Source organism: Parasteatoda tepidariorum, chromosome 2 (assembly GCF_982258835.1).
Source record: "Parasteatoda tepidariorum strain Cologne lab strain chromosome 2, Ptep-v5.0, whole genome shotgun sequence".
Classification (NCBI taxonomy): Eukaryota; Metazoa; Arthropoda; class Arachnida; order Araneae; family Theridiidae; genus Parasteatoda; species Parasteatoda tepidariorum.
The window spans coordinates 118,227,131-118,249,027 of NC_141756.1; the positions used below are offsets into that span (position 1 = coordinate 118,227,131).

At 26.3% G+C, this 21,897-nt stretch overlaps 1 long non-coding RNA gene across 5 annotated transcripts in view; it reads left to right on the forward strand.

Annotated features, from left to right (window-relative positions):
- The first annotated feature begins 2,174 nt into the window (after nucleotides 1-2,174).
- LOC147816108 (uncharacterized) overlaps nucleotides 2,175-21,897 on the forward strand; it is an 85,648-nt gene continuing 65,925 nt past the window's right edge. Inside the window, exons 1-2 of one of the 5 annotated variants that reach the window (XR_015431766.1) lie at nucleotides 2,175-3,928; nucleotides 11,949-12,062. This is a non-coding gene — a long non-coding RNA (uncharacterized LOC147816108). Of the gene's footprint in view, nucleotides 3,929-11,948; nucleotides 12,063-17,184; nucleotides 17,574-21,897 lie in introns of those variants that run through there. The other 4 variants (XR_015431765.1, XR_015431763.1, XR_015431764.1 and 1 more) reach the window with 4 other exon arrangements.

The following is a 21,897-nucleotide window of genomic DNA, read 5'->3' on the forward strand; positions in this document are numbered from 1 at the left end:
TATTCACTTAAAAATATTTTAAAAGAAGTTAGAAAAATAACATAAAATGAAATAAATGAATAAATAAAAATTATCCAAAATGGATTCGTTTATTAACTATTATTCGCTATTTCCCAAAGAAAAATTTTTTATTCTTATATACAGAACACTTGATTCGCGTTATAATATCGAAAAGTATTTGTTAAAAAAGAATATAAAATAAATAAAAAAAAACTTGAAATCGACCATCACAGGGTTTTGAACCCAAAAGCTCCGGGACGACGCATCAACCTTGCACACAGCGCTACCAACAGTGCCACGCTTCACATTCCAGCTTCGCGAATATTTAGCTTAATACACCTACTCCCGGTTTGTCAACAAAACTTATTTTGGCCCCTTTTGGGCCTTCTAAATAGTATATAAAAAATTCCATTGGTACAATAGCTTGTTGCATTAAACTCTAATTTTAGGCCGAGTTTGAAATTTATAGGTTAATATTATAGGGAGTTACAGGGTGTGATGTGTGCGTGCCTCCTGACATGACTTTTGTCCCTTTTCCCGCCTTTATTCGTTCTTTAAGAAAGAAAAATAATTCTTTTGATATATAGAACACTTTATTCACTTAAAAATATTTTAAAAGAAGTTAAAAAAATAACATAAAATAAAATATATGAATAAATAAAAATTATCCAAAATTTATTCGTTTATTAGCTATTATTCGCTATTTCCCAAAGGAAAAATAGTTCTTTTTATATACAGAACACTTGATTCGCGTTATAATATCGAAAAGTATTTTTAAAAAAATCAATATAATATAAATAAAAAAATTTTAAAATCGAACATCACAGGGTACCGAACCCAGGACCTCCGGGACTACACATCAACCTTGCACACAGCGCTACCAACTGTGCCACGCTTCACATTCCAGCTTCGCGAATATTTAGCTTAATACACCTACTCCCGGTTAGTCAACAAAACTTATTTTTGCCCTTTGTGGGCCAACTAAATAGAAATAACTATTTTTCCTTCATGAAATATCGAATAATAGCTAATAAACAGATAAATTTTGATTATTTTTTATTTATTTATTTATTTAATGTTATTTTTTTAACTTCTTTCTCAATATTTTTAAGTGAATGAAGTGTTTTATATATGAAAAGAATTATTTTTCTTTGTTAAAGAGCGAATAATGGATGAAAAAAAGACAAAAGTCGTATTAGGAGGCACGCAAACATTACACCCCGTTACTCCCTATAATATTAACCTATAAATTTCAAACTCGGCCTGAAATTAGAGTCTAATGTAACAAACAATTGTATTGAAGGAATTTTTTATAGACTAATTAGTGGGCCCACAATGTTCCAAAATATTATTTGTTGATTAACCGTGAGGAGGTGCTTAAAGCTAAATATACGCGGAGCAGGTAAGTGAATCGTGGGGCAGTTGGTAGCGCTATGGACAAGGATGATTTGTAGTCCCGGAAGTCCTGGGTTCGATACTCTGCAAGGGTCGACTTTAAATTTTTTTATTTATTTTATATTATGTTTTTTAATATACTTTTCGACAATTTAGCGTGAATGAAGTGTTCTGTATATAGAAATAACTATTTATCCTTTATGAAATTGCGAATAATAGCGAATAAACAGATAAATTTTGATTATTTTTTGTTTATTTATTTATTTTATTTAATGTTATTTTTTAAACTTCTTTTTCAATATTTGTAAGTGAATAAAGTATTCTATGTATGAAGAGAATTATTTTTCTCTGTTAAAGAGCGAATAATTGCTGAAAAAGGGACAAAAGTCGTATCATGAGGAACACACATCACACTCCGTTACTCCCTATAATATTAACCTATAATTTTCAAACTCTTCCCGAAATTAGAGTTTAATATACCAAACAATTGCACCAAAGGAATTTTTTATAGACCAATTAGTGTTCCCACAATTGGCCAAAATATGTTTTGTTGACTTACTGGGAGTAGGTGCTTTAAGCTAAATATACGCGGGGCAGATATGTGAAGCGTGACGCAGTTGGTAGCGCTGTGGGCAAGGTTGATACGTAGTCCCGCAAGTCCTGGGTTCGAAACCCTGCACAATGTCGTCTTTAATTTTTTTTATTTATTTTATATTATGTTTTTTAATATACTTTTCAACAATTTAACGTGAATCAAGTGTTCTGTATATAGAAATAACTATTTTTCCTTTCTGAAATAGCGAATAATGGCTAATAAGCAGATACATTTTGATTATTTTTTATTAAAGAAAACAAATAGTTTGGGCAGACCGTCACCAATAGCCCATTGTGCAACTCTACTGCGACGTAAATGCGACTACACCCAAAAAATCTAAAAACGTCATAGAAAACAAGTAAGCTAAGAGCGTGAAAATATTTTCACACAATCTTTCGAAATTAATTCAAAGCCAACAATTTTTTTTTTATTTGCAGCATTTGAATTTGCTTTTAGCATTGGTTGATATAATTACCAAAAGAGTATTTTTAAATCAAAAATTTGACTAAAATTAAAAAAGGTTTTTGAAACTTAACTAAATTGTAATAGCTCTGCTGAGGTTGACCCGTGTTAAAGTTCTTGTGCTTGTCCTGCTGGATGTTTCTTGTGACTGCATTGTTGATCATGAATTTTTAATGCGCTAATGAATTTAATTTATGTGAATGTTCGTGAAATTATGTAAACATGTCATTTAAGCCCAGCAAAATTAGTTTTTAAGTAAAAGTGCTATTTTAGATTTTATCATTTCGGTTGTTTCAAGTAGCAGTTTAAATTGTGCAGGGATATATTCGTAATCTGACCTGTGAAGCCAACTAAATTTGCCAAGACCCAGGTTATCCAGGAAATACATCCAGAAATAAAAGTATATGCTGGGATGGGGCGTATATGGATATCATCAGATCGAAATAGTATTTCGATTTTTTCTTTATTTTTAAGCTAGTTTTAGTTTAAATTTATTATAACTGCTCTCTTTTATTTTGAAGTTTTATTTGGGGGTAAATTACCGAACTGTGTAGGATATTATAAATGGTGTAAACCTAATTAGTGTGATCTTGGCAAACAATAATATACAATAATATAATACCTTAATTCTGGTGGCCAAGGGTGTGATAAATATGTATTATATTCTGTAACGATGTAAACAAGAAATTTACTCAATCCGGAAAGATAACAAAACTCAAATAATTCATTTGCTAGTTTAAGACAGTGCTAAACATTCAAGGAACTAGCTCATTTGTTTATTTTTTTTCTGAATAAATTTGTGTGTATTCTGTAATACTTAGCTTTGTTAATCTGAAATGTTCTGATGTTTTTAAACATTATTATTTCTCAGAATTCCAATTGCTATTTTTAATTGAAAGATAATCTATATTTCATTGTTCTGTAACTTTTATATTAAGATACTAAGAAAATGTTCATTCTAGACCTTAAAAAGGGCAGAGCACAAGAAGCTTGAAAGAGCCCCTAAAAAAGGGCTCACATCATAAAAAAGAGCATTATTTAAAAATATTTACTTTACTTTTAGGACACCCAAAATATAAAAAGTTTTTAATTTTATCACTAAAAAAATTTTTTGTTGTTGAGGTAATTAGTTTAAAATAATTCCCTTAATTCAATTGGTACATTCTATAAGTTGATTTTAAAGTGAGCGTAATTATGAAATTTTGAAGCGCATGATAAAATATCTATATGGTTCAAGAGTTGGTGCGAAATTTACATTTTTGTAAAATCCTAATATTGTTTTTCTTTTCATGTTGCTTATTTATACACTATTATACTATGCTTATTTATACACTTAATTTAAAATATATTTTTCCTTCCTATCTAGATGATGAAAATCTTGGACATCCTTTTTGGAAGCTGAAGATTGTAAGCATGAAAAAATTGATGGTGGTATCCTTGGTTGTCAAAAACAAGAAGCTATCAGCTGATATAATGGTTAGTCAGTAATTAACAATAAATTTAATTTTTACATTCATTTTGGTGTACTTACCCATTGCAAGAGTAAATACCCTACCCACTGGATATTTACCTGACCCTGATTTATAGTTGCAATCTCAATAAATCGAACCTCATCTTAACTATAAGAGTTTTTGTTGAAGATTTTTCTTTCAAAGTTTTTACTACAAAATCAAAAGATTTACCCATTGTTATAAATTTAAGAAAAATTTATTAGTTACAAATTTTATGAATAAAAAACTATAAATTAGTTAATTTGAAAGAAATAATGTAATTTTTTTTTACTGAAACGAGAATTTTTTTTTTTTTTTGGTGTTTTCTTTCTTTTTTGAATTTATTTGAGACATTATTTTATTTCGTATAAAATTTTTTTTAGGTCCTTATTTTTAAGTACTAGTTCCCTAAACCAATACCTCCTAGATGGAAGAAAGCCGAAGGACGCAAAACGATGACTCATACAGTTAGGCCCAGATTTGCTGATCACTTCTGACGAAGCTTCTCTTTTTCCCTTCTGTTTCTCGACACTTTTTCGTTACTCTTCTACTAATTTTTTACTTTCTACAAATTATTATTATTATTTTTTTGTCTAGATTAAATGTTTATAAATTGTGTAAAAATGCTTAATATATTTATTTGCTTTCAGAAATGATTAACAATAAATCAATTCTAACAAAAATAACTGTTGTGTGAATGAAAAAAAAAATATTTTTAAGCATTAAATATCAGTTTTATTTTATAAATTGGAAAATTTTATCTAACTTTTTGTTATAAAATGTATGGATTAAAAACAAAGAAATATATTTTTAAAGGGATTTTACACATTTATTATTATTATAGTTTTGACATAAAACTAAGAAAGGGGTCTAATTTTTATAATATGATACTTACATTTTTAGCAGATGATTATTTTGGATTTTGATGATTATGTTTTGCATGTTATTAGAACTAGAGCATACGAAATAAAATAGAAATTGTTTATAAACAATGACATAAAATGAGCTTAAAAAAATTTAGAAAATCAAATGCAGTCTTCAAACAAGGTTTAGATAGTAAAAAAAAACATATCAAAAGCATGATTATAATTTGTATTTTTTTCCTGTGGAAGTGTGATTGTTAGAAGTGATAAACTAAAATTAAAGTAAGCAACCTTAGATAACAAATATTTTATTAAATAGCAAATTCAAAAAACGATAAATAAAATGTAAACACAAATTTTACTGAAATATGTTAAAACTTTCAGTAACATTTAAAAAAGTATAATTTTTACCATCACACTGATAAACTAAAATAAAGTAAGCAACTTTAGAAACAAATATTTTATTAAATAGCAAAAATTCAAAAAAAAATGATAAATAAAATGTAAACACAAATTTTACTGAAACTTTCAGTAACATTTAAAAAAGTATAATTTTTACCCATCACACTGATAAACTAAAATAAAGTAAGCAACCTTAGATAACAAATATTTTATTAAGTAGCAAATTCAAAAAATGATAAATAAAATGTATTTACTGAAATATGTTAAACTTTCAGTAACATTTAAAAAAGTATAATTTTTACCCGTCACACTGATAAACTAAAATAAAGTAAGTAACCTTAGATAATAAATATTTTATTAAATAGCAAATTCAAAAAATGATAAATAAAATGTAAACATAAATTTTACTGATATATGTTTAACTTTCAGTAGCATTTAAAAATAATTCTAATGTCATTTAATATCTCTTTTCTAATGTCATTTTCCTTGAAATGCATCTCACATACCTATAACAAAATGAATACAATATTTATATGTGCATTTAAAATAAATAGTACATGCTATATTCATGTATGAAAAATTAATAGATTTTTGTAGAAAAATTAATAGATTTAAATTTCATAATCAAATAAAAAAAATTTTGCTTTAAGCAGTTACAATATATTATGGTCAAACAAAAATGTTTAAAGTTTCAGCAAAAATTTAATAAAATACTAAAATTATTAATATTTTTATAAAATAAAACTCTATAAAAATAACTATATATTACTATATATAAACTAACTACTATATACTAACTATATATAAAATTCTCAATAATTCCCATTAAACTTTGTTCAGCAGTTTAAGCTTCTAAAAATGTTTTGAAGAACCTAATTTTATTATTGATTTTCTGAAAAATGTATTTTCTCCTACAGAATTTAAAAGAATAAGTTTTATTTGGATAACGAAATAGCAGGGTCTAATACTAATTCTTATTATCGGCATTGCAACAGATTTGTGACTTGAAATATTTGTACAAATATTTTAAAAGCAAAATACGCAAATACAAAATTGAAAAAGTCATTATAATGATCTATTATATAGCTCTTATAAAATTATAAAGTTTCTAAAAAACCTCAAAATTTAGATTTTTTGTCTTCTATATTTTTATATATTTCTTTTTATTCTTCTCAACAAAATCCTTCTTAAATTAAAGAAATTTCTTATTTAATAACAAATCCTTTTAGTTAGTTTACTTTGACTTATATAGTGACTTATTCATTTGAATTTTGTTTATTAATATGAATTTGAAACAAATGAGATTTTTAAAAAAAAGAATCACTTCTGACTCGTGTCTATATAAATAGGAAATATATTGTATTACAGAGTTCTCCCTACGAATAAAATAGGGTTGGGCGCTTCCTCTCTGAAAAAAGCTTTTTGAGTTTTGAAAGGAACTCACATTAAAAATTAAAATTGGTAATATTATGTTATAAGTGAATTTTATTCACAACAATTTTTAAATTACCTCATACTATCATAAATTGTCTCATACTATCTTATAAGTATATTTCAAAGGTAATTCTCTCTCATTATCAAAATCTGAGAAGAGATTGTTGTTAATGAAAATAATTAAAGGTATGCTAACAAACAAACTCTGTGCTTATTTTTTTTCAATTAAAAGTAAACTAACAAAAAATGATTAATTGATAAACAGCTTGAGAGCGTTTTTTAATAATTTTAACTAAAAATTATAAGAAAATAAACTTTAAAATGTGCATTTTTTGAAAAAAAAAATATTTAGAAATTAGTTTTAAAATTACTTAAAAAAAATTATTAATATGCTCCTCCCCGACCTCCCCCTAAAAAGATATTTCTATTATAGAATGTTAGCCAGTAGAGAATAGTCCAAACAAAGTAAATGTTTGTAAAAGTAATCTGAATTTAACCTATAAACGCATAATTTTACCAATGTGTAATTGTTATTTAAGCAATGAATTAATTTTTTTCAAAATGGAATCTGAATAAAAAGACAATATTTTTAAAAGAGAGTGTCTTATTTTTATAAAAAGGGCAAAGAGCATTTATTGGGGTCAAAGGGCAAGCTGAAAGGGTTGCCCTTCACAAAAGGGTTAAGGAGAACACTGGTATTAAAATATACTGTTAATGAATTTCTTATAACAAAATAACTAAATGTTGCGTTTTTAGAATGTTTTTAATCCCCTTGAAAAATTATAATTATTGGAGATAAGATTTTGTTTTTTCCGATCAATAATATAAAAAATGTTGTTTAGTGTGTCTTAAGGAGAATTCTCAAGCTCTTCCAACACTTATGTATCTTTGAATTATTAGGTATGCTCTATCATTAATATTGTTAAAAGTATCATTGTTGTATTAATTTTAAAAGAAAAGTTTTAAATTACCTTTTTTCAAACTTGTGAAGTTTCTAATAGTGTTCTAACAGCTGAACCTTGATTATTTCCATTCTATTTATCGTTTTACTGTTATTTCCAAAGAGTGAATGTAAGCAATTGATAACTGTTTTTCCAAGTTTATAGCTTCTTGGTAAAGCTCAACATTATTTAATAATTTCGACCAATTTTTTAAAAATCCATTTTGATGTTCATTTGATCCTTTTACTGTTACATTATTTGGGCAAATTATTAATGGTTGTCCCTGCCATTATCGCATTATCATTACTTTAAATTAGAAGTCATTCAAATATTATATAAGCATAGTTTTGGCAATTTCAAACACCTCCCTTATCAGCAAAATTAAACAAATTTCAAACCTTATTCCATGTGTCAGGATATTGCATCACCCTCTGGTTTTTACTTTCTTTTCAGTACTAATTTAATTTAAGGATAAAATTCTAATAAAAGATATTAACTTTATGTTAAACAACTGTTGTATACAACTAATAAAAGCTAATATAAAAACACTCCCTTTTATTTCGTCGTTTTTTTTTTTTACTTTAAAAATAGTTCAAGGTCAGTTAAATGGGAGTCTGTTTTAAATTTGGAAAAAGACCCTTATCCTTATCTACCCCTCTCCTGTGATTGGATATCAAAATAAAAGTAGGATGTGGGAAAACCAACAGGGAAAAGGAAATCTTCAACGAAACCATGTCTAATATTAGTCTTGTTTTAACCATGCATAGCATGCACTATTTTTAATGTGTGCAACTTTTTATTTATTTGCTTACGTGTGAAAAGGGAAGTTTTATTCCGATTCAAAAATCTGGTAATTTCTGATGTATTGAATTTATATACTCATAATTATGAAATGGTAAAAAAATTTGCAATGTAGTTTTCAAAAAGCTCCAATGAGTAAATTCTTGAAGGTGAAAAGGGAATACATAATTTTCCCCTTTGACTTTTTCTTGTTGGATTATTTCCAAATATCACTTTGATATTTGGAAAGCCAGAATTTTTTGCAGACAAGTTTTGTTTCTGTACACGGCTTTAGTTACCAATCGATATGCAGTATTTTTTTCAAAGTTTAAATATAATCATTGCATTAACTTCATTTAACTTTTTTATCATTTTATGAATTTGGATTTAATATAAAGATTGAATATTAAGCGATTCGTCCTTTTCTTTGGGAATTAAGGTAGGAAATAAGTGGAATAAAGAAATTAAAAAAAACTTTTAATTTTATAGAATTTTTATTAATGTTTTTGTCATGATTAGCATTTTCTCAGTTTCTGTAAATATATAAAATATTGACAATGAAACAGCAAAATACATAAGTACAGTTAAGTTGGGAGTTATTGCTTTGAGTTTAAGTCACTTATAATTGAGACTGTTCATTCATAAATCTTTTATCTTCATAATTTCTTATATTCATAATTGATTCCTCAATTTGTATATAGTTTGTAAATTACTCCAATTTTCTTAAGTATTTTTATTTGACGAAAAATTGCATCATATTATAACTTCCGAATTCTCATTTTTTATGTATATATATTTTGCTTTAATTGTAAGTACTATTTTATATTTGATTGATAATTCATATTCTCTAATTCTTAAGATAGGATAAAAGTATAAAGCAAATAATTCAAAAATAATTTTACAACTATGGCACACAAAAATGCCTAATGTAAAAAGTTAAGATTGTGCATGTTTTACAAGGAGATGCCCCAAGGGTAAAATATTACCCTTTAAAGTTTCAGTTCATTTACCTTTAAATTCAGAAAAACTTTGAAACTCACCTGCAGTTGTGGTGCAGCATTTAGACTTTCCATTTTCTGTTGAGAGGTTCGGATTTCGATAGAATATTTATTATCTTTAACTTTCTTTTCTAAAAATGAACTATTTAACATGTTTTATGCAATTTATAAATTATTTTAAAAACAAAAAATATCAGTATCTGTTTAATTTTATCTTATTAAAATATATGGATTAATTAAAAAATGTGTAATTCAAGTTAAAATTTTGTTGTTATTTTTTTAAATTACAAATTTAAGTTAAGAAATTTTGTAATTTAAAATTTGCATTGAAATGTTATAATTAGTTAAAAATTAATTCAAATATTTTGATTAAAAAATAAGAAAAATAAAACATTTATAAATTTTTGTCTTAAAAATTTAATTTTTTAAACAAATTAATTTTGATTAAAAAAATTATAATTTATAACTTGAATAAAACTTATTAAATAGTTATTACCTTTTTAGATAAAGAAATTTGAATTGAACTCCTAACCTCACAGGTAGAAGGTGAACAGCCTAACTGTTACACCACGAAAGAAAAAAAAATTAAACTAAACCAATATTAACTTAGTTTTAAAATAAACTAAAATATGCATTTGAAAATAATGAAGTTATATTTCTTGAAACTAATAAGAAATCAATTATAAATGATTAAATAAAAATAAATAAAAAAACTTATTTTAAGAAAAGGTTTTCAACGATTTTTCAAAATTGCCTCATGCAATACCCACCATCTCCCTCCCCACAAACTGTGATGACATTTTCGACCAATAACTTGTCTTGGCTATTCTTAAATATTATCACACGTTTAATTTGTGCCCTATCTTAGCCACATGCTCTTTAATTTAAGCTTAATTTTGTTTTAATAGGAATTTTCTAGATGTGTTCCACCCTTGTTAGATACAAACTTGTGTGCATGCAATCGCTTGTGAGAACTAAACAACAATATTTGAGCATAAGCTTACTTTTCTGTGTTACACCAAAAATCGCAATTGAAATTGCAAGCATTCTCTAAAATGTTTAATCCTCTTTGAATAGAATTAAATTAATTTTGTTCAGTATATTATGAACTGATAACATATCGATAAGACTGCTTTAAAACTCTACTGCGCTTTTTAGTTTGTCTCAGAAAGATATTTTTGAGCAATTATATAGTTTTTTTTTGCAAATTCAAGAATGGTATTTATTATAAGGATATTTTTTGTGCTGTCTAATTTAAACATTTTTAGATTTTGTCCGTTTTATTTTCTAAGTATTCCTTTTGTGTATGTGGATAAACAATTCAATACTGCTGTTTGCATTACTTTGTTGTTTTTGAAAATTTTTATTTTATACTTCAATTAAACTTATTTAATTCTTTCCATTATGAAATATTTCCATTATTTCACAATGATTTGTTAATAATAAATATTTCTATCAGGTGGAATATTTTTCTAACTTGTATTTAAAATTTAACAAGAGTTAACTTAGAAGTTGCAATTGCTAATGTGTCTTTTGAAGACTTTTATTTATCTTTCAGGTTTTGAAGAGGTTATTAACTTGTTATTTCTTAAATTAAAAGTTCATGTATTTTTCTTAATATGGTCACATACATTTTTCTTAATATGGTCATATATTTTTCTTAATATGGTCATATATTTTTCTTAATATGGTTATTAAAAAAATCATATAGTATTTTGATGAATATAGAACCATAGTTTTTGATATATATAATTTTCACAAGATTTTTAAAATAAGATCCTTAATGCGTTGACCTCTAATAATGTTTTAAGATTTGCTATTCCTTTTTCTCTTCAATAAGAATTTCTCTTCACTTTTTATATTGACACTTTAAAATATATATATATATATATATTTTTTTTAACAACAAGCTGTAAAGTTTCACATTTATCAAAAGCTTCTTATTTTCTATGTTTGCAGTAAATTTTAGTTGAATTTTAAATAACTGGTAGATTCTTAAACTGATATTCAAAGAAACATTTAAAATATATTTTAAAATTTCTCTTAAATACTTTTTAGAGAAGGGTTTAAGCACTTCTAACAGAGAGCTTGATGACATTTTTTAATTCTGTTACATTTGTTTGAATATTATAAATAGTATAAATATCAAAAAATCAAAAATACATGTTACAAATTGAAAATTGTATGCAAGTTTCAATTAGAGTGCACAATTGTATACAGTTACATTAAATCATCTTTAATGCAAAGTACAATGCAGAAAACATTGCAAAAGCAAATGTTACAAATAGTGTGGAATATTTTAATCAGCCTATGAGAAAGGGCTTAAATACTTAAGAAAAATCAGCCTAAATTTTTTTTTACTGCTCTTTTTATTTTTTTAAATTCAGTTATATTTGTTTTCAAATTTTTTTTATACCTGTTTGTAATGTTTTTCTGTATAATTTTTCTGTAATGTGCTTTTTACCAAATATAATGCTCCATCATAGTTTTGATGCTTGTGTATTATTTTCATGGTTTTAATTTGTTTTGATTTTTTGTATCTCTTTTATACTTATCAATCTTTATATCATAATATTAATTACTTGTAGGACTCATCTTCACAATCCTGCTTCACCTATAATTAAATTGTTTTGTTGGAAAAAGATGATCAACTTGAGATTAATCATGAAACAGTCTGGGAGAGGATAAAGAATACCTCTACAGTAAGTTTTAAATAATATAAAACTTGTAAATTTCTTTATTACATATACAGATAACCCAAGTGTTGTGCAGACTTGGGTGACCTCCTTATTACAATATTCCCACACTCCTTAGAAGTCCTTAAAAACTGCTTAATTTTTATTTTGGGAAATAAGGGCTATTAAAAGTACTTAATTTTGGTACAAGGTTTTTAAAAATATTTAATTTTTCAGCATCATTATAGTTGATGGGAACAATTTTTTCAGTTAAATTTTTTAAAACAAAAAGTTTATCTTTTATCACCTAGAATTAGACTATGATAGAGCATTCAAGAAAGACAAGAAAGGGTGTGTCTGAGCAAGGGGGGTAAGCATATTTCATTCATATACTGGTTCTTTCATTAATATATTCTGCATTTTGTCTAAAATCTGTCCCTAACCTTTTGTTATAAATGTCGATTAGAATAAAATTCTAACTTAGATTTTAATAATCATTTTATTGAGTTAACATTGCAACTTAAAATGTTTCTTCTTCTTCTTTTAAAATTTCTAATTAACTTTTGGTAGTAAAATTAGTTCATGTTTTTCATCAGATTGTTTAGCAATCCTATGTAAAGTTAATTCCTAATAACAGTTTTAGCTGGAAATAATTTTATGTAATCCTCATTATAAAAGTTGAGGTACCATAAACATAATATGATAAGGTGATATTGCAGGATAAGAAAATGCCAGTAATAATGAAGAATACTGTTTTGTTTTAAACTGTTAATTTGCAATAAAAATAAAATATCAAATCATAGTAATAGTAGAGAGTAATATTAAGAATGATAGAGGATAATAAAAAATATTACAAGTAAATGTCTATAAATGATTAAAAATTAAATAATTTATCAGTATTTATTAATTAAGTAACCATATCAATTTTCTGCCTAAGGAATGTGTTGATACCCTTAAAAAATGGTTTTAGAACCTTTCATTTATAAATTTCAGTGAAAACTAATAAAAAACATTGGTTTGAAAATTATAAATCTTTTGAACATAATTGTGTTTTTGTTCTATAAAAATTTTCATAAAAATATTTATTTCAATAAATTTTAAAAAAAGAGCTAAGCAAAATGAAAAAAAGTGAATGATTTAAGGTGCTTAAATACCAGCATTGTCTGTTTTTACTTGAAGAAGGACTTAATTTGACATGGCATATTAAGAAAACTACTATCATGCATGACTCTAATTATACTTTTTAGTATTAATTCTTTTAATATTCATTTGAAACATTTTATTAATGGAAAAGAAAGAATTTTTTCGGCATAACTGAATATTTAGCGAGATTGGCCCACAACTAAATATGTGATGCATGTCTGGCAAAGTTGCTAACTGTTCCGGTTAAATCGCGTTTGTTCCGATTTTTTAGCTTTGTTTTGAAACTACGGTTTTAGGCCAAAATGTTCTGATTTTTCGACATTCTAGTGCCTTTTCACTCCTTATACCAATTTTCTTTCAACCCAGGGCAGGTCTAAAAACGAGAAGCAGGGCATGTGATTTTTCCGCAAATATCACGGAATTCTGTTAGACCATTGGTTAGCGCGCTTCGTGAATCAAAGTTTTATAATCCGACGGGATTTTGAAACTATTGCTAAATCACATTGACGAGACGTTTATGATTCTTCTGCCAATTTGATTCCTTTGATTTGGCTGATTTTCGCCGTTCTGAATGTTAGGAACTCCATCGGAATCTGCTAATATCACAATTCTCATTCACACGATTTTAATATCAATCTTCAATTTTGATATTTAGCTAATTTAAAAGTTATGCGATGTGATTCATATTCTCGTGATTTAAAAGTTATGCATCATGATTCCTATTTACGCGATTTAAAAATTCAGTATTGTAATTTGTATTTTCGCTTTTTTAAAATCCAATTTCACGATTCATATTCACTCAATTTTTTTAAAATCAAGTATTATGATTCATGCAAGAAGTAAGTTTTTTCTTGAATTAATTACTATAAACATGTGATATTCTTTATTAGTAAGTAATTTAATTAAAACTGTTTGCTCAAAAAATTATTTTCAGCATGAAACATTTATAAATTGATATTTTTATATCAATAGTTTAGTTTTTGATATTTTGTTTTCACTTTGTGTCATAATTTCCCATGATTAGCTTATCAAGCTTTGTGTTCCTCTTTTTGTTTTTAACAAGTAGGCAGCTCTTTTCTAGAAACCGCAATATAAAAACTTGTTGTAATAATTTTTTCTCAACTTTCTTTATTTTTTTAAATATATGAAAAGAAAATTGCAAATCTTGATTTCACCAATTAATTTTACAATTCAATTTCAATGAAATTATTAAAGATGGAATACTGATTAGTTTCATAGATATTGTTAACCGTGAACAGTCTGAAAAATTTTTTTTTTTTCCCTTCAAAAATCCGACTTAGGTTTGCAAAAATTACTCGGTCTCACTTTGACGAACCTTGTTAGTAAATACAATTTTATCAGTACTTATATTATAATAAAGTTGCCTTTTATTGTTTTTTTTTATTGATTGATTTTCTTTTCCAAGAAAGGTCAATAATTGGCACTGTCACTGGTGGTATATATGCATATTCGATGATAAACAATCCTATTATCAGGGTTCCCACGGGTCAGGGAGAACAGGGAAAACCTGGAATTGTCAGGGAATTTTATTTCAACTCCAAAAATCAGGGAATAGTCAGGGAAATTTGCAATTTTCTTACAAAAACCTGGAAAATTCCTTCATTATACCTGGAAAAAAACCAGTCTTAAAATACTCAGTTATTGAGATTCGAGTTAAATAATTCTAGCATTTATTACAGTTATTTGTTGAAAAAATTTTACATTTTAGACATACTGAAATGCTTCCTTCCTCATATAATGATATTTATTTTACACAAAAAATCTAATACTTGGCATAGCAAATAAAAGAATCCAAATTTTCTGATGAAAAATTTCATAGTATAGATAAAACATGGTATGGATTTTCATTGAAATTTACCTGGAATACCTGGAAAAGTCAGGGATTTTTTTTTCTGAAATTGAGTGGGAACCCTGTATTATTTTTAAAGTCCTTTATTTTTGCTTTCTTAAAAGAGTGAGAATCCTGTATTAAGTACATTTGAATATTTTTTTTAAAATTCATTCAATTACTTTTGTAAAATTGTACTACATTATTACATACAAAAACTTTATATATTAAATTCCATGTAGTGTAGCCCTTGTTGCTGAACTTTATTCAGCCCAGCATTTGCTCTGTTTAATAGCATGTACAAGAGTAACTGTAATCTGGTACAAAATTTTTTTTAATTGATTATATAAAATTCATCATTCAATTTACTTCTGCAAATGTTTTCATATTTTGCAATATAATATGAGTTCACTCTTTGCATCTTTTTCCACCAATGTACCCTATATGTCATTCTCAGTCAATTAGGAATTCATATCATAATTAACTAAATGTTGATAATTTTTACATTAAAACTGTTGATTGAAGTCTGCAAATCAATGACTAGCAATAAAGAAACTTTAAGACAAAAATTTAGTTAAAGTTTTAAATTGCCATTGCATGAGAAAATGTAATTAATTACTGCATGCTCACTTAAATGCTTTTAAAACATACAAAGAAAATAATTAACTTTTTTCTTATCAATAAATAATTTATTAAAAAAACATGAAAAATATTTTAAATGATATTTTTTTGAAAAGTTATTGAATATTTTTAAGAAAATAAATAATATTGCTAGGAAATATGTAAATGACAGTTCATTTCACTTTTTGAAAATTTGTCATATATTTTGTGCCTACAACCAGTAAACATTTTCATTCAAACAACCCATTAATGATAATCTTATCTCCTTCATTTTCTTGTGCATTATACACAATACCTAAACACATAGTAAAATATACTTTTACTTTATTGTCTAAACAATTTAATATAAAAAAATAAGAATGTTTTTGAATCTGTATTACTAAGTACTTGATTACAAATTGCTATCGTAAATAATCGCAACCACTAACCACATATTTTTTCTTAAAAATGAAACAAATATTTTTGAATTTATTACAATATATTCTTGAAAACCAATTCCTATTATTATTATTATTTCCAATTGCAGTCGAACCCCGCTATAGTTAACCGTCTGCGGACTCAGTAATGTGTCCACTGTAACCGATGGTTCACTATATCCAAATTTTTTGAAGAATATTTTTTGCATAAGACAGTTGAATGATTGAAAATTGGCTTTGCAATTTTGCATAAGTTATTTAAAAAATTATTATCTAATTAACAGATAATAAAGTAAAATTGATGGAAAAAGTAATTACGTCGCTAAATATTAGTTTTATTTTCACTTTTTATGAAAAAAATTTTTGATTTTTGATTGAACACAATTTGATTTTAAATTGAGTTCATCAATTTTCTTATCTACAATGTGCAAAGAATGCAAGATTTTTACATTTTGAACAAGATTTCGAACCATCTTAACAAAGCATCTTCTACGTTTTCTCTTTCAGCTCCACGCAGTTTTTTCAATGAAACCATGTTTTTGTCGTATGCCGCAAGAATTGCACTTCGATTTTTCCAAATGTTTGAAACTGTAGATTTTGACAAGGAAATTCCTTACACAGTGTCGATTGATTGGTTCCATCATCAATACGCTTTACAATTTTAACTTTGTCCTCTATCGAAAACGCTTTTCTCTTTAGAGAATTTGCCATTTTCACTGCTTTTGAAATAAAAATCTTGTCTCAAATAGATAATGTAAGAATATGAAGAGAGCAGCTGTAGAATGAGTTAAATTGTTCCCCTTCTTGATTGTCAAGGGGTGATTTGTAAAGAATATGGTTTGAACAGATAAGAAAATTCCAAAAATTCAGCAGGTGGCCAAGTTAACTAGTTGTAGAGCAAGCTTGGGGAAAAGAGATAAAGCAAGGCTTGTCAGGGATGGGGGAGTATAAGATAAATGATCTGTTTGACATTTATTACAGTATAGTTAAAAGTGATAAGCATAAAGGAGAGTAATATGATACATTTTATTGGAATGCATTCATTTTCAGTCCCAACACCTACAAATTTAAAGATGGAGGACTGAAAAAGATATTTAAAGAAATGAAATTTGTGTTCACTATAACCGAGTTTCCGAGTTCTAAGCTGTTCACTATAAGCGTTAAAAATAACATTATTTAAATAGGAATAAGTACGGGACCGCTAAAAAAGTTCACTACATCCGAGTGTTCACTATATCCCAGGTTCACTATAGCGGGGTTCGACTGTATTATTATTATTTCTTGAATAAAATGTAGACTTTTGATGAAAGTAAAGCATAATGTTTATAAATTAAAATTATTTTCCAAGTGAGTACTTGCAAACCTAACACTGATTTATTTGCTTTATTCCATACTATCTGTTGGAGTTTCAGGATGTTTGGAATAAAGTTCATTTGGCAATAATGACTCAGGATTTTCAGTGCCATTCTTCGTTACTGTAAAAAGTCATACCTCTAATTAACTATGCAGGTATTTGCATCGATTTTTATGAGGATATTAATGTTAACTTATTCTTAAAGGGCCTAGCCTATTTTTTTCTAACAATTCTTGCTACTCTTTTTTTTTCCAAACTAGCACATTGTGGATTCTTCCTATTTATATGTTAACTTAGAAGCTCATAAGTTAACTCTTTTGATAAATATGCATGCTTTGTGTAATCTTTTTATTTATGCCACGTTTGTTCTTCACTTTTGGAATAAGTAGAACTTTTATTCTTGATATTGATTTTATTACCCATATTTATGCAATTGTTTTACAGTAAACTTCCGATTATCCACAGGTAGAGAATTCAGATCATCAGCGCTTCATCTTTTTTCACAAGGACAAACAACATAACGTTTAGAATTGAGAACTAATAAATTCATAGAGATGAAACTATTTCAAGACTTTTGAGAACAACATACTAGCAAAGATTCATGTTTGTAGTCTAGATGTTCGCAACTAATCAAATAATAGGTCTACACTGAAACATTGCAGCTTCAAGTGCAATAAATTAGTAATAAAGAGCACTGAAAATGGTGAGAAACAGCAAAACAATGTGAGTCATGATTTACAGTTGTGGAACTACGAATACAGGATGAAGTTTAAATTTCAATGAATAGATTCCATCAAAGCAGTTTCTTCTCCTGGATGGTATTGTTGCTATTCAAAGCAATAATATTGATAGCAAAGTTTTTCCATCTTGCCTTAATTTGATGACTGGGAATGTATTATCCTCATGGTCATTTATTTAGTCAACACATTCTTGGAACCCTTAACAGATTATCCCCAAATTTGCTTATCCGCGCTTCAGGGGTCACTCAATTCAGTAAATAATCGGGAGGTTACTGTATAGTTAAAAACTATCAACAAATTACTAATGCTGAAATTGCTAACTTCTAGGTCATGGGGAAATTGTTTTTCTTTTTTTAAAGGAACCGAATCTTTGTTTATTATATGTAAAAATAAAAAATATATAATATTAATAACTTTTTATAAGTAGAGCTAACTAAAAGATCCAAATTGAAATTACAACATTTAGATCTTAATCTAGTTAAAACTATAAGTGAAACTTTTTATGCAAATATTCTAAATTTTTTTTGGTGCAAAAAAGAAAGAAATATATGTTGAGCAAACTTCCAATAAAAATTATGAAGATAAATTTAAAAAAATACATCTAATTTTGGATATAGTTTTTTTAGCTATTCAGTTTATTTGTTTTTTACAAAGCTCACGTTTTTAAATCAAAACTATCTGTGGGACACAAAAAATCATGTATTCATAATTATCCAAACACTTTTAATTAAATTTTTTTAACGTTTTCTCAATTAATAATATTTATTTCTTATTTGAATACAATCCCTTATTCGGCAGTCATTTTCCTAATGTAATTATTTCGGTAATTATACATTGAAAGAAATTGCTATAAAGGTAAGTTATTATATAGTTTGTACAAATAAAATTTTTTTTTACTCCCAATTTATTGAAGAAAGCTGGGGGGACAGTAATTACACTCAATAAAGTAACACATGGAGTTTTTTAAGATTAAGTAAAACTTATATACTATAAAAGCAAACTTTAATATTCTTTCAAGAAAAATGCTCTTTATAACCCGGGAATTTTATTTTATTCATCTAAAGCCACCAATTGAGTTTTATTGCCACTTTATGTATTTGGGATAGTTTATACACAAATATTGGGGATATATTCAAAATTATGTGTAGAACAAAGTACTCAAATTAATCTATGAATATGAATCATGTATACTTAAATCAATTAGAAATTCATACTAAATCAGATTAGATGTGAATTCATCTATAGATTTCTTGATTAATGTAATAAATTACTTAAAAGTTCAAAATTCCATTTTGGGAACAAAGGAACAGTTATGATATTTCATCTGCATTATTTTCTTAAAAATATAATTTAAATACAAAGTGTAATTGGTGCATATTTTTTTTTGTTGCTCATTTAGAATTTTTAATCACAGTTTAACATGAAATAATAGTAATTAAAAAAATAAGACAAATAAAAAAGAATGCTTTAGCATGGACAAGTTAAAGAAAAGAATTGAGAAAAATGACTCTTTTAATTTTTGACATGTATGAATTTGGTGACACGATTTTCCTGCTCATTATAAAGCATCAATATAAACAAGATTTAACCCTTCTACTAAGTTTTTTACAGTTCTTTAAAATTTGTTTATTTTGTAAATAATAATAGAATATTTTTTTGTGAAAATTTTTTTCTATCACTTTAATAAGATTCCATTACTTTTCATTATTTTTTAAGCATGCTACCTTTTTTCAATTAGTCAATATAACATTTTCATGAAATAGTAATGTAATACATTTAATTAATTGTGTTAAGCAAGATCAAATACAGGGAAACTTTAAATATTAGTTAAAGTAGTGCAAATATCAAACAATTCTTTATTCTATTGCCTTAAAGTCAAATTTAATATTTATTCATTCACTGTGATCATAATTATTGATAGGCTTGCTAGGGGTTAAATCTTTATTTAAAAAATTGTAATTAAATCTGAAGAATTGAAATATATTTTGTCTCCTGAAATCTTAAGTAATATTCTGTGGATACCTGAAAAATGAGCAAAATAAAATCTTCATTTTAAACTCTGCTGAATTTCTCTTAACATAGTACAATTTTGATATTCTGAATCTCTTCTGGCAAGAAATTTTTTTTAAATATCTTATGCTATTAGCAAATAAGTTTAGTTAAATTTAATATAGTTACTAATATCAAAATAACTTTCCTTTCTTACTATGCAACTTGCAAAATGTATATCACTCATTAAAAAAAATTTTTTTATTCATAAAAATCATTTTATCAGTTATATTAACATTTACATGAATGAAATAGTTTAGTTTTCACTATTTAAATTATGAATTCTAAAAGAAATAAAACTTATTTCTCATTGTTTAATACTGTTTATTTTTAGTATAATTTTTTTTATTAAAGCATTTAATGAATTTTTCAAAATTCTTATGCAATATTTAAAAATTTTTCTTTTTTTAATTAAGTTATAACTCAGGAAACTGATTTATTTGTAAATCTATATATATATATATTTCTCTTACACGGCGACAAAAAAAGCCTCATTACAACTTCCCGAATGGCAACGCTAGAAAATCAACCAATGATTGCCGCTAAAAATTTCACATGCCAAATCTAGCTGAAGTGGCTCGACATATAGCCCTTTTAAAAACGGAAACTGGAATAACCAGAGAGAGCATCAGCAGGTTGTTCAATTCAGCTGCGGCAATCTCATACTATTAAGCTAGGCAGAAGTGAGTAGTCTTTGTTGATAGATCTCCATTTTAATATTTTGTCAAAAGCGCTTTTTTTCACGAATTTATATAGACTGAACCAGTTTTTAGTCATGGGCAACATTATGTTGTCCTCTCTAGGGTTAGATCATTTGACAGCCTAACAGTGATAGCTCCAAGTCCAGAAATTTATAATTGTGTGTTTAAGGAAGTTCTTAATCTTTAATAGTAATTATTTTTTGTTATTAACAAAGCCCTTAATCTTTCTCAGTATTTGTTCGTATTTAGTATTTATTTCAAATTAATGTTTAGTATCTGCAAGTTTTTCTTATGTATGTCAAAGTTCAAAGATTTATTCTTATGTTTTTAACAAAGTTGTGAATCTTTCATGGTTATTATTTTTTAAAAACATAATGTTTTGTTTATGCAGGTTTTTCCATTGCAATTCACTTATTTAAATTTTTAATAGACTTAATTATAGCCAAAATTTTAACCTTTTTAAAGAGATATCAGTTTTAGAAATTTTATCTTAAGATTTTATACTATAGCACATTTATAATGGGCTTAACGAATTGCATGTCATTTATTTGAATTCAAATTTATTTTAATGACTTAGTATTTACTACAAAGATGTAATTTAAAAAAAAAAGTTGTTATATGGATTTGAATGATTGTTTTAAGAATTTCGCGCATTTGCAATGTACCTAAGTTAGTAGCGAGCAAAACGAGCTTGGCTTGCGAAGCAAACCATTTAAGATTGCGTAGCAATTTGCGGGGGTTGGTGAGCGTTAGCGAGCAGGGGGCGCAGCCCACTTGTATATTTCAATTCTTTAATAACTTGTTCCATATATATATATAACTTATGTTGCCTACTTTTAAATAAAATTAATTTTGTAGCAGATTTTCTATGCACTCTTGAGAGTAATGGGCATTTCTACATCAATCATTCAATTAAAAAATTAAGGTCAATAATTTGGATAAGCTAAACATGTTTGAAATTTTGAAAATTTACAAATTTTTTACAATTT